We start from the raw sequence: 14,671 nt of genomic DNA on the forward strand, positions 1-14,671 counted from the left end.
TCTCTTCCCCTCTCTCTTTGTCTCTCTCCCCCCCTCCTTCCCATAAAGTAGTTTACAGTGTACACTGTACCAACGCATGTAAGTACTGTCCACCCCTTTTCCCCACCTTTAGCTCCCCTCTTCCCCTAACGTCATATTTTGCTTAGTTTATTCATGTCTCTCTCTCTCTCTCTCTCTCTCTCTCTCCCTTCCACTCTCTTTTCTCTGTCCTTCTCTGTCACCTCCTCCACCTCCTCCTCCTCTCTCGTCTCTTTTTCTCTTCCATCCACGGAATGTTTTGTCATCTGTCACTTTCCCAACAGAAAATGAAGAGAAAATATTGCACACTCTCTCTCTTTCTCTCTCTCTCTCTCTCTCTCTCTCTCTCTTTCCTTCCCCCTCTCGAAAGAAAAAAAGGTCAACTGTTGGGTAGGTATTTATAAGTCTGAGAAAATCAGATAATGTGAAGAACAGACAAAAATGATGGTCAAAAGACAAAAAGAGGAACAAATTGAAAAAAAAAGTAAAAATGGTGGACAAAGGTTTAAAAAAAGCTTCACTCCTTCGTCCAGGGGAGTAGAACGACCGTTACCGTTCTTGTAACGAAATATACCTTTGATAAGCAGACAGGCTCCCCGAGGGACAAGTTGAGTCAGCATGAAATGTTTCCCCATCATCATGCTGATTGCTTGACTTTTTCCAATTCATCGGTCGACAAAGGTTTAAAAAAAAGCTTCACTCCTTCGTCCAGGGGAGTAGAACGACCGTTACCGTTCTTGTAACGAAATATACCTTTCATCAGCAGACAGGCTCCCCGAGGGACAAGTTGAGTCAGCATGAAATGTTTCCCCATCATCATGCTGATTGCTTGACTTTTTCCAATTCATCGAACTAAGGCACTTGTAAAACAATATCTCAGGTATACTCACAAACCTTTGCAGTCCTAAACTAAAATGGACGCGGCACACAAGGGATCAGGAAGAGACCGTCTTAACATAATAATATAATACTCACAAACCGGAAAAGAAAATGGTGCGAATACTGAAATAGCAGGCTCTGACGCAGATGGATCACTGAAGATGAGCAAAGTCACGCGTGGTTGGTAGTCCGATGGGTGACCATTTGGGAAATTCTGCTGGCTTTTCTCGTTTGGGGTGAATTGGATGAGGCAGGTATTGGCAATTTATTCAGTAAGGATGAGCCCCTATAAAATGCGTCACATTCCTTCCTAAAGGATAAGGAAAGTAAAAAGGAGTTATCAGGAAAAGATTGAGCTTTCGCATACACACAAATACGTGGACAAGACTACCTTTTGACTGAGGGGAGGAAGGGGGAGAAAAAGAAAGGTAAAATGCGCAATTTTGATTTCCTTTCCCAATCTCTCTCGTGAGGCCAATATCGAGAAGCAAGGAATTCTCTGAGAAAAAGATATAATATAAAGTCATGTAAATCCCTGATACAACCTTTGTTGAAAAATTTGATTGACCCTACATTCCTCTTAAAAAAGTAAAAGCCGGTCTAACATGTGATGGAATGACGGACATCATAACTTCCTGAAAATTTATTTATTAAGTTGCCAGCGGATTAAAAAATCAGAAAAAATCCTCGCGGCTTGAAGTTTTCTGATCAAAATATTTTCATTAGGAACTCAGCACTCGAAGGGGGGGTTTTCCCCCTATGGGAAGTGGAGGGAGAGAAAAAAGTTTGCCCCTCCGTCCCTCCCTTTGTGTATGGAGAGTTGGTGACAGTGGACAGGCTCGCTATGCTATGTGGTCATTTATCATCCTTATTACCTCCCCATCCTTCTCCTCCCTCCCTCTTTCCTCACTTTTTTTATCACGCTTCCTCCCTCCTTCTGCTTCTCATCATCGCCTCCAATTACTCTTCTTCTTACTACTCTCTACCCTCCACTTATAATCCAATTCCAACCCCTCCCCCTTCACGTATCTTCTTTTTGTCCACCTCCTCCCTTTCCTTCTTCTTATCAGCTTCTTCTTTTTCCTCTTCTTCTTCTTCGTCTCCTCCTCCTCCTTCCTCTTCTTCTTCTTCTTTCTCTTATCACTTCCTCTCCCTTCTCTTTTTCCTCTCCCTCATCACTCCAACCCTTTCCCTTATCACTCCAAATCTCTTCCCCACCCATCTCCACCGGAAAACTAAACAAGGCGTGAATATTACTTTAGTTAATTAATAAAAGAGCGTGAGGGAATCTACCCATTCCATAGTCCAAACTCATACCATCCCTACTTACATAACTATGAAACTATGTACATAGGTATACATAGATATGTACCTATATGTTATACAGGGCGGTTCATGTTCATAACTACGAAAATATACGTATAAAATAAACTATCTACATCATTACGTACAGGGTGTCCATGTCCATACTTAAGTTACTCTCCAAGATTGGAATGACAAGATTGGTCTCATTATGGCGCAAGGACTGACCGAGGACCTACTGATATTGAACTGAATTGTAGGGATTTTACGTATTTTATTTGTCAGCAAGGGCTGTAGATTCAAATACATGAATCTCACATCTCATACTAACTTCTTCTGGAGGACACAAAACTATTTGTCACAAATAGTGGACAATGACGTTTAGATTTATAGAGAGAAAAATAGATCGAAAAATTCAAAAATCGAGTTCGTTGTAAAAAAATCGCGGACAAAGTTGTTCATTGCATTGTTTTCTTCTGGTTTCATGTTTTTCTTATTGTGTACATAAATATGTATTACGTTTCGTTTACATATAGGTAACTATCTATCCATGTTCTATTTTAAATCTATATTTATATTTTTCCTGATGCTGAAATAGTTCACTTCTCTCAAATTTCCAAGACGTTACAAAAAATATGTTTTGAGGATATTAAATTTAATGCTCTGTTTTTTTTTTCTCTCTCTCTTCGCCCTCTATCTCTTCCTTTTTCTCAATTATTTATGTTTGTTGTTGTAACTTTGTTAAGGAATTCTTTATGTTGCGTCCCTATAGTGCAGCATGTTTTGGATCAGCATTCAGCTGAGTTACGTGCGGGAATGCAGCACGAATATATTTCTTAGCTGTCCCCGTCCTTCTTGCGTCAGCATGTTCGCTTCTCTGGTGTGAATCGATGAAATGTTAGTCAATGTCCAGGAATTTTTGAGTCAGCAGATGGAAGATGATTGATTTATGGATTAAGGAAATGAGAATGTACAAGGTATATTGGTATAGTTTACAATGGCCAAAGTAAAAATATTCTTTGTTGATAACTTACCTATACCCATTATTTATTTTGGAGAAAACCCAAAGTATTGATATCTTGTAAAAACTATTTTTCTCCAAGTCACCATCTGTGAATCTGTCGACAATTTTCAATTATTTTTGTATCTAGGTACTCGTATTTTCGCACTTTCGTTGAAGTTTTTTCAATTTATTATTAGAAGATCCCAACGAAATCCACTCATTTATTTAACTTCATATTTATACATTTGTTTTCACATCTTATTTAAACATTTGCTCCTCATTTAGGCATTTAAACTGAAGACGCCCGAACACTCCTAGGACTAAAAACTAAATGCCTCCAATAGTCGTCACGCTTCCAAGTGAAAAATCTTCCTCCATTTGTTCTCCGAAAAAGGAAAGTAAAAGAGACAGTTAACCATCAAAAGGTCAGATTATGTCCAAAATACAAAGAGGAAAATTACCTCATATCTACCTAGGTATTTGATAATTTTGACTAACTTCATCAAGATCGGACAAACGGTTCTAGGTGACACAACAAAAACGGACTAATAAAAGTTGTCAAGCTAAAAACTTGAAACTCACTTCCTTCGTTAAATAATCCTTTCAGCAAGTCACGTGTCTTGAATAAGATTGGATTCTCGCTGAATTCGAATTTATAAATCCGTTACACACTCTGATTCGAAAATGAACTTTCGCATTTTTGTCAAACCTTGTTAAAAACAAATCTAAAAGTTCGTGGATTTTAAGAATGAATTTCATTCCGAGAACCCCCCTCACATTACTCGAGCCCTAATAAGGGCAAAGTTTATTCACATTTTCCTATTAACCCTTTGAGCCATTCTATTATGTACTTAGGTACCTATCAATACTTACGACTTTGCATAAAAAGCTAGAACATTCATTTCCGCGAGAAACTCTTGGTCTCACGTTGTTGGAAAGGGTTAAAGCACTTTTTATATAGGTCGGTATTTTTTTAGCACTCTATAACTACTAAAGGGTTTAGTGACGGAGGATTTACCCACCATTTAGCGACAAGCTATAATCTTACACATCCTGGGGGACGGTAAAAGCCAGTAGCAGCCGTTGCGTTGGCTGTACCCAGTTAGATAAATCTCAATAATTGCCCTGATGTATTAGGTACCTACTAGGTATACGGAGGTACTGTAATTCATAATGTATTATTAATTACCTACTTAACAATAAAATTCAAGACATTAAAAGGGTTAAGAATTAAAATCTTCGCTCTAATTTGGAAATTTTCACAAACTTAGAGGAGAAAAACTTTTTTTCCGAAAATGTGATTAGAAAATTTTAAGAATATGTAAATGAAGTCGAAAGAAAAGAAGAGGGGACAAAAAATATTCGTAAATTTTAGAACCCCCTTGTAATCTTTCTCTGTTTTGTAATCTTTCTTTTCTTTCTATGCTCTTTATTCTCTTTTTTTACACATTCCTCACTGTTTCTCTCCCTCTGTTTTCGCTTTTTTATACGTCATGTTTTTTGTTTCGCTTGATTAAAAGATTACTTTTAACTAATGTTGGAAAGTCTCTTGAATCCCTTTTTATGACTTGTGCATCTGTACAATTACTTACCACAATCAATAAAAGATCTAAAAAGATTATTGCTTCACCTCTGTTTCTATTTCGTAGCGAATGAAACAGCTGCTACATTAGACTCGTATGGTCTGTGTTGTAGTATACCCATCCCGTAGTATGTATCTCATCAGATGGCGGACACAATAGGTGCTGGGTGAACACGAGAACACCTAATGTACGGATCTACACATTACCTTGTGTCATTTTAAACTTTTAGCTAAATATAAACACTGTTCAAGTCCTTCTAAGAATGAAATTCCGTATTTCTACCTATATCTTTGCTCCAGTTTGGTATTTGTCTACTTTATTGTATGGGGATATTCTTTAACTTTTTCCTCCTTCAAGTCTTGCAGCATTTTTTATTATCTCCTCTATTTGTCTTCGCTCTCTATTTGCCTTATTTTTCAATATCCGGTAGCAATTCTACTCTTCATGTATCTTCTTCTTTTCCTAAGAAGCCCTTCTCTTCATTCACTTTGTCTATGTTTCTTTCTGAAGGAAAGGTGGAAGGAAGGAAGAAGAAACTGATAATGACACCTACCCATACAATCAGAACAGCCTATTGTTAATACAGGACTAAACAGGAAGGAGGGGGGATTCCACACTTTGCAGTTTGCAATCCTGCTGCATCCTGCACATAGGTACCTATATCAGCTGCTGCACACAGCATATGAGATGCTGCACAATCTGCACCTAGACTACCTATATCAGATGCATTTAGTCAACAGCTTGATTTGACACTCACACCTATGATTGATGAATAAATGGATAGGTTGAGATATAGAACACCTATAGGTACTTTAGAATAAAATACATAGATACCTACCTTCCATTGATTGACGAAAGTGAGTTCCTTCCATGTTTTAAAACGATCATTTTGTATTTCTTGTGGATGGCTGGACGGTTTGTCTAGCTGTAGCGGAAAAATGATAAATAAAAGGTACTTACAAGAACATTTCTGAATATATTTTTGTCCTTTGTACGTCGCATAAGGCCGTTTTTTGTGAGTGAGCCCAGTGATATGTACATAGTAATTATAACATTTATCTTCTGTCCTAGGTAGGTAGGAAATATCTAGGTATGTCTATTAATTCTGTGATAGGATATAACAACGTATAAAATAAAATCGTCTGAAAGCGTCAGACCCCAGGACCCCACACATGAAATCATTGTCTCTTTTCAAACAGAGCAATGGAAAAACTAGGATTCCATTTAAATTTTCTAAAAAGTTCAGAAGGACACTAAAAGTGTGTAGAAACTAACTTATTTCATTCAGAAGTGTTGGGTGGCAGAGAGTGTCCAGGGTATTGTATTCATGTTTGGATTTTAATTCGGTTTGTTTTGGTGCAATATTGTTTTCGTTTAGTTTTTCTTTGATTTCGACAATAATTTAGAAAGTCTGGGAAGTTTTCTAGTTGTGCTGACAAGTGACCAGTTTTATTGACCTTCTCCGAAACTTTAGGGGACTTTCTATTTTAATCTCCTGTGATTGTTTTTTCGTGAATATTATTCACAATCACCTAATTTATGGTATTGCACACGCCAAAATTTACCTACGTACCTCCTTATACAGACATTTTAAATTTGAACTTTTCAAGTCGATATTACGGATGCTCATACCACGTTTTTGAACAGAAATAATTTTTTCCTCGGAAAAACACATCCTATAAAACACAACTTTCCAAAAACAAGTGCCAAATTTTCAAGTTTTGTGTTTCCTCTTCTTCTTCTTCTTTCTCTTATCACTTCCTCTCCCTTCTCTTTTTCCTCTCCCTCATCACTCCAACCCTTTCCCTTATCACTCCAAATCTCTTCCCCACCCATCTCCACCGGAAAACTAAACAAGGCGTGAATATTACTTTAGTTAATTAATAAAAGAGCGTGAGGGAATCTACCCATTCCATAGTCCAAACTCATACCATCCCTACTTACATAACTATGAAACTATGTACATAGGTATACATAGATATGTACCTATATGTTATACAGGGCGGTTCATGTTCATAACTACGAAAATATACGTATAAAATAAACTATCTACATCATTACGTACAGGGTGTCCATGTCCATACTTAAGTTACTCTCCAAGATTGGAATGACAAGATTGGTCTCATTGTGGCGCAAGGACTGACCGAGGAACTACTGATATTGAACTGAATTGTAGGGATTTTACGTATTTTATTTGTAAGAAAGGGCTGTAGATTCAAATACATGAATCTCACATCTCATACTAACTTCTTCTGGAGGACACAAATAATGGACAATGACGTTTAGATTTATAGAGAGAAAAATAGATCAAAAATCGAGTTCGTTGTAAAAAATCGCGGACAAAGTTCAATGCATTGCCTGGAAATTTGAATATTTTGGTAGAATGGGGATAAAGTATACTAGCAGCACAGGCTAGTTAGTAGTGTACCTATAGCTATACTTTTTTTGGATTCAGAATTTCCAACACCCAAGTATAGGTATAATTAGGCTTGCCAAATATCCGAAATGTCGATTCGGGACGCGAATCCGCGAACATAATTGCCAAATCCGCGAACATAATCGGTCGCCAAATCCGCGAACAAAATCGCCAAATCCGCGACCATAATCGCCAAATCCGCGAACATAATCGCGAAATCCGCGAGGACAAAGTTCAATGCATTGTTTTCTTCTGGTTTCATGTTTTTCTTATTGTGTACATAAATATGTATTACGTTTGGTTTACATCTAGCATCTAGGTAACTATCTATCCATGTTCTATTTTAAATCTATTACTTTCTATTTTTTTCATGTTCTATTTTAAATCTATATTTATATTTTTCCTGATGCTGAAACAGTTCACTTCTCTCAAATTTCCACAAGACGTTACAAAAAATATGTTTTGAGGATATTAAATTTAATGCTCTGTTGAGAGACACATGATTGATGGGTTAGGTGAACAAAGAAAAGATAAAGCCTACATAAATATTTGGATAAAAAAGAAGAAAAAAAAAGTGTGATGTTTGAACATCATACGACTTTCTATTGGGTCTATTGGGTTAAAAAACATATAAGAGTCTGATATAACCTCAGGAGATAAAGATCTAACTTTGATATGAAATAAATAGCATGTGATGTGCTGACATTGTTCAAATTCTAGCCACGTATGGCGTTGCTTCAGTGATCCGTAACCGTAACATTCACAGATTGATTCATATGTTTATATCATGAAAAACATATAAGAGTCTGATATGACCTCAGGAGGTAAAGATCTAACTTTGATATGAAATAAATAGCATGTGATGTGCTAACATTGTTCAAATTCTAGCCACGTATGGCGTTGCTTCAGTGATCCGTAACCGTAACATTCACAGATTGATTCATATGTTTATATCATGGCACATTGCATACCCAAAATAGATACCAGGCGGCCATACAAAATTTTACTGGTGGTTCAGCGAACTGTAGAACTCTCTCCGAAAAAGGAAAGTAAAAGAGACAGTTAACCATCAAAAGGTCAGATTGCCAGCCTACTTAGCTTAGTTGGTAGTGCGTCTGCCTTGTAAGCGCTAGGCCGCGGGTTCGATTCCCGCCCGGGGCGGATTTTATCCTGATGGGATGATGTTCGTTCTCGGAACGACTGGCTTTCTCCTATCCTGTCTTCCTTCTCTCTTCGATTTCGGGACGGTGAGACCATAGCAGTTACAGTTCCCTCTGTCAAACCTCTTTAAAAAAAAAGGTTTCTCTGACACTTTTCTGATTTCAAGATTTTCCAGTGATCTATCAATATTTTAAACACCATGTCATCATAACTTCTCTTGTCAAAAAGACCCTGTACTTTTCGGATGTGTGAAGTTTTATCTCCCCATTATAACTCAGGAGCTAGGTACATCCATTATACATTTTGTAAGGTTTTTATATACGATTTTTATTATTTTTACGACATTGTTTTGCTGGCACACAATTTTTTACGTGACTTTAAATCATTTGCGCTTCCCTTCACCAACCCCCCTTTCCGCGTGACTTTCTATCTATGATGGGAGGGAGAGAGCTGACGTGTGATAGAGAGACACATGATTGATGGGTTAGGTGAACAAAGAAAAGATAAAGCCTACATAAATAGGTATTTGGATAAAAAAGAAAAAAAAAAAAGGGTGATGTTTGAACATCATACGACTTTCTATTAGGTTAAAAAACATATAAGAGTCTGATATGACCTCAGGAGGTAAAGATCTAACTTTGATATGAAATAAATAGCATGTGATGTGCTAACATTGTTCAAATTCTAGCCACGTATGGCGTTGCTTCAGTGATCCGTAACCGTAACATTCACAGATTGATTCATATGTTTATATCATGGCACATTGCATACCCAAAATAGATACCAGGCGGCCATACAAAATTTTACTAGTGGTTCAGCGAACTGTAGAACTCTCTCCGAAAAAGGAAAGTAAAAGAGACAGTTAAACCATCAAAAGGTCAGATTATGTCCAAAATACAAAGAGGAAAATTACTTCATATCTACCTAGGTATTTGATAATTTTGACTAACTTCATCAAGATCGGACAAATACCTAGTTCTAGGTGACACAACACAAACGGACTAATAAAAATTGTCAAGCTAAAAACTTGAAACTCACTTCCTTCGTTAAATAATCCTTTCAGCAAGTCACGTGTCTTGAATAAGATTGGATTCTCGCTGAGGTGCTTGTATAAATACCCTAGCATTTTGTGAATATTATTATCAAGTTACCCCGACTATCAGTGGTGCAGATGTAAGTAGCTTTATGCGGGTGAAAGGTAAATTTATGTCCCTAGGTCTCTACCATGATTATTTTATGACCCCAATACCCTAATTATAACGATTATGAAGATAATGGTCATGGTCCCATGTGAAGGGTAATGTGCGGTTTACGGTTTGCGTTTCTGATTTAGGGGACGAAAGAGTAGGTAAGTTTCCCCTTGTAAATATCTTTAATTTTGAACCTACCAACTACAATACTGATGGAAAAGTACATACTTCATTTTCTAAATACCTACACTTTAAACATCCAGGTCTAGACTAAAACCCAATGTTAACATGCATGTTGGATTTTTTTCATTATCTGCGCATGCGGAAAAATCAACATTAAGTTCAACATTGGGTTCTAGATCAAGACATGAGGTTTTTTTTACCTACCTACCTACCTAATATACCTAATTTTAAATTAGATAAAAATTAAAAAGAATAAATTGTTTATTATTCAAAGGCTAAGAATAGAGTGGACTGGAGACCAAAGAGCGTAGAGCTTTTTGCTCTCGGTTCTATGCGGTTTGAGGTCGTCGCTTCCCTGTAGGTAGGTACATATCTGGTCGATGCTTTATGCTCTCCGGCCACTCTGTTTTCAGCCTAATGCAGTTAACAGTAAATCTCTCAAAAACATTTCGGCAGTGGCGTAGCGTCCATGTAGGCCAAAAATTCCACTCAAATACCCTTAAATATTGACTTTAAATAATTATTAGATACATATTGTGATAGAAATTAGTGTCCGCCCTACACTTGGAGTTAGACCACGCTACGCCACTGCATTTCGGACTGTTTATTAATCCAGCACAATTTTGCATTGTTGCACTTTTTATGCTTTTTTCATCTCAACGGATACTTCTTTAATGCATCAAAAAAATTCTCCTAGTGCCGATGCCGACCCAAAACTATCATAGAATAGAAAATTACCTAGGCCTGGTCAGTGCAGGGGCTATTGTAGATAGTTGAGTGCATCTAGGCCCGATTCCACGAAGGATCCTGCACTTCTCCGTTTGGCCAATATTTTCAGCGTTTGCTGTAAAACTAAGTGAGGAAGTGCAGATTCGTTTGTGAAATAAGGCCGGAGAAGATAAAGAGAAGAGACAAGAGGAAAGGTGGAAGGAAGGAAGAAGAAACTGATGATGACACCTACCCATACAATCAAAACAGCCTATTGTTAATACAGGACTAAACAGGAAGGAGGGGGGATTTCACACTTGGCAGTTTGCAATCCTGCTGCATCCTGCACATAGGTACCTATATCAGCTGCTGCACACAGCATATGAGATGCTGCACAATCTGCACCTAGACTACCTATATCAGAAGCATTTAGTCAGCAGCTTGATTTGACACTCACACCTATGATTGATGGATAAATGGATAGGTTGAGATATAGAACACCTATAGGTACTTTAGAATAAAATAGATAGATACCTCTTCCATTGACTGACGAAAGTGAGTTCCATGTTTTAAAACGATCATTTTGTATTTCTTGTGGATGGCTAGACGGTTTGTCTAGCTGTAGCGGAAAAATGATGAATAAAAGGTACTTACAAGAACATTTCTGAACATATTTTTCCTTTGTACGTCACGTAAGGGCCGTTTTTGTGAGTGTAACCAGTGATACATTCATTGTTCTGGTAGAATATAGGTATTATAGGTAGGTATATTATTAATCATGTCTTATATATTCTGTGATGGGATAACGTACAGAGTAGGTATAAAATAAAATCGTCTGAAAGCGTCAGACCCCAGGACCCCACACATGAAATCATTGTCTCTTTTCAAACAGAGCAATGGAAAAACTAGGATTCCATTTAAATTTTCTAAAAAGTTCAGAAGGACACTAAAAGTGTGTAGAAACTAACTTATTTCATTCAGAAGTGTTGGGTGGCAGAGAGTGTCCAGGGTATTGTATTCATGTTTGGATTTTAATTCGGTTTGTTTTGGTGCAATATTGTTTTCGTTTAGTTTTTCTTTGATTTCGACAATAATTTAGAAAGTCTGGGAAGTTTTCTAGTTGTGCTGACAAGGACCAGTTTTATTGACCTTCTCCGAAACTTTATAGGGGACTTTCTATTTTAATCTCCTGTGATTGTTTTTCGTGAATATTATTCACAATCACCTAATTTATGGTATTGCACACGCCAAAATTTACCTACGTACCTCCTTATACAGACATTTTAAATTTGAACTTTTCAAGTCGATATTACGGATGCTCATACCACGTTTTTGAACAGAAATAATTTTTGACCAGTTTTATTGACCTTCTCCGAAACTTTAGGGGACTTTCTATTTTAATCTCCTGTGATTGTTTTTTCGTGAATATTATTCACAATCACCTAATTTATGGTATTGCACACGCCAAAATGTACCTCCTTATACAGACATTTTAAATTTGAACTTTTCAAGTCGATATTACGGATGCTCATACCACGTTTTTGAACAGAAATAATTTTGTTTCTTTGCTTCTCCATGTACCTACTTCAGTCGTCGTCGTCCCCCACATTTATTGTACTTCCGCATCATATTAACCTTAAATGCTTAGGTAGGTACGTAATAATGGCTATTATTGAAACAAAACGAAAGATACCTATTTATGGACATTGGACATTCTGATATTGTTGGTGCTAGTACCTGTAAATATGTTACGGATGCGAAAAAATGATATATACCTATTTTTCTCCCCCGAGGTCACATTTAATTCCTCCATGAATTAGAAAATAAGTAATCGGACTTTAACTAATTTCCCCTTAGATCCCTTTATGACCGCTTTTAGGTTGATACCTACTGAAATAGGGTCCGCATTATATTAACTTCAAATACTTAGTACGTAATAATAGCTATTATTGAAACAAAAAGAAGATACCTATTTATGAACATTGGACATTCTGATATTGTTGGTGCTCGTACCTGTGAATATGTTACGGATGCGAAAAAATGATATATAATATATACATATTATGTACCTATTTTTTCCCCCGAGGTCACATTTAATTCCTCTCTGAATTAGAAAATAAGTAATCGGACTTTAACTAATTTCCCCTTAGATCCCTTTATGACCGCTTTTAGGTTGATACCTACTGAAATAGGTTGGTGTCACCATAGGACTGAATAGTCCTCTTTTGAAACACACACTTTTCTCATTGTTCCATTTAATTTATGTTGGAAAATAAATTAAGAACATTGCGTATAGGTACAGCACGTCGTACTTATACAGGTAGTGTGTAGGTACTTTTTTTTGTACGTTCTCAATATTGACAAAAAAATTGCTAATAGGACAGTCCAGACTGCAAAGAAAGACAGCAAGAATAGCCAGCCTAGTTAGCTTGGTTGGTGGCGCGTCTGCCTTGTAAGCGCTAGGCCGCGGGTTCGATTCCCGCCCGGGGCGGGATTTTATCTGATGGGATAATGTTCGTTCTCGGAACGGCTGGCTTTCTTCCTATCCTGTGTTCCTTCTCTCTTCGATTTCGGGACGATAAGACCCTAGCAGTTACAGTTCCCTCTGTCAAACCTCTTTAAAAAAAAAGACTGCAAGGAAGAAAATGAATGCAGAAAATTGTTATATCCTTTCTTAAAAGCCTGAAATAAGTTACAAAGAAAATTCTAAAGAAAAGGAAGAAGAAAGAAAGAGGAAAAAATTATTTAAAAAAGCAGATGGAGAAGGAAAAAAAATGAGAAAGGAAAAAGAGAAAAAAGTATACCTGGGTAATCTGACTTGTATAATTATGTACCTAGGTACTTAGTTCAAAAATAAATACAGTTTATTTTGCTATAAAATAAAACGGTATGCATAGGATTAAAAAAAAAATAATACTAATAATACAATAAAATAGAATAGATTAGAATAAACTACTTACCTAATCCTACCTGTCAAAACATTAGAAAAGATTCTAGGTACTTGCATTTATTCCAAGTTTTTCTCGTGTTCTCTCTCTCTCTCTCTTCCTTATTTCTTGCTTATCTTCTCCTCTCACTTACACCTCATTCTAGTATAGGTACTTACCTATAGCTATACATTTTTTATGAAGAGAAAATTGCAGTAGATTTGACAGAGGGAAAAAGGATGAGTGAGAGAGGTAAATAGGAGGAACAGATAGAGAAAGAGAGTCAAAAAGAAAGACATAAGGGGAGTGAGAGACAGAGAGAGGGTAACAAAGAGGAACGTAAATGGAGATATACAGTGAGGAAAACGTAGTTAGGGGACGAGAGAGGAAAATAAAATGGGGAAAAGGTATGCTAAGCGTTAAAAATGGCACAAAGCTGAGTTATATTGGCAACGTTTGATTACCCTGGGGTAACAATTAGGACTTAGACCACTCTATATTGGCTCCCTAGTGTATTGTTTCATTGTTAACCGCGAATACCTCGCTAGCTACTTACTCTACTTCCCTACCTACCGAGATGTGATTTTGGACACTTTTCAATTTTTTCATACCAACCAGGTTTGTCTGACACTTTGCTTTGATTTCAAGATTTTCAAGTGATCTATCAATATTTTAAACACCATGTGTCTGGCCAGCCTAGTTAGCTTGGTTGGTGGCGCGTCTGCCTTGTAAGCGCTAGGCCGCGGGTTCGATTCCCGCCCGGGGCGGGATTTTATCCTGATGGGATGATGTTCGTGGTGGCGCGTCTGCCTTGTAAGCGCTAGGCCGCGGGTTCGATTCCCGCCCGGGACGGATTTTATCCTGATGGGATAATGTTCGTTCTCGAAACGACTGGCTTTCTCCTATCCTGTCTTCCTTCTCTCTTCGATTTCGGGACGGTGAGACCATAGCAGTTACAGTTCCCTCTGTCAAACCTCTTTAAAAAAAAAGGTTTCTCTGACACTTTTCTGATTTCAAGATTTTCCAGTGATCTATCAATATTTTAAACACCATGTCATCATAACTTCTCTTGTCAAAAAGACCCTGTACTTTTCGGATGTGTGAAGTTTTATCTCCCCATTATAACTCAGGAGCTAGGTACATCCATTATACATTTTGTAAGGTTTTTATATACGATTTTTATTATTTTTACGACATTGTTTTGCTGGCACACAATTTTTTACGTGACTTTAAATCATTTGCGCTCCCCCACCACCCCGCCCCCCTTTCAGTGTGACTTTCAATCTTTGATGGGAGGAAGA

The sequence above is a fragment of the Diaphorina citri genome, unplaced genomic scaffold, assembly GCF_000475195.1.
Source record: "Diaphorina citri unplaced genomic scaffold, Diaci psyllid genome assembly version 1.1 scaffold65, whole genome shotgun sequence".
NCBI classification, from domain to species: domain Eukaryota; kingdom Metazoa; phylum Arthropoda; class Insecta; order Hemiptera; family Psyllidae; genus Diaphorina; species Diaphorina citri.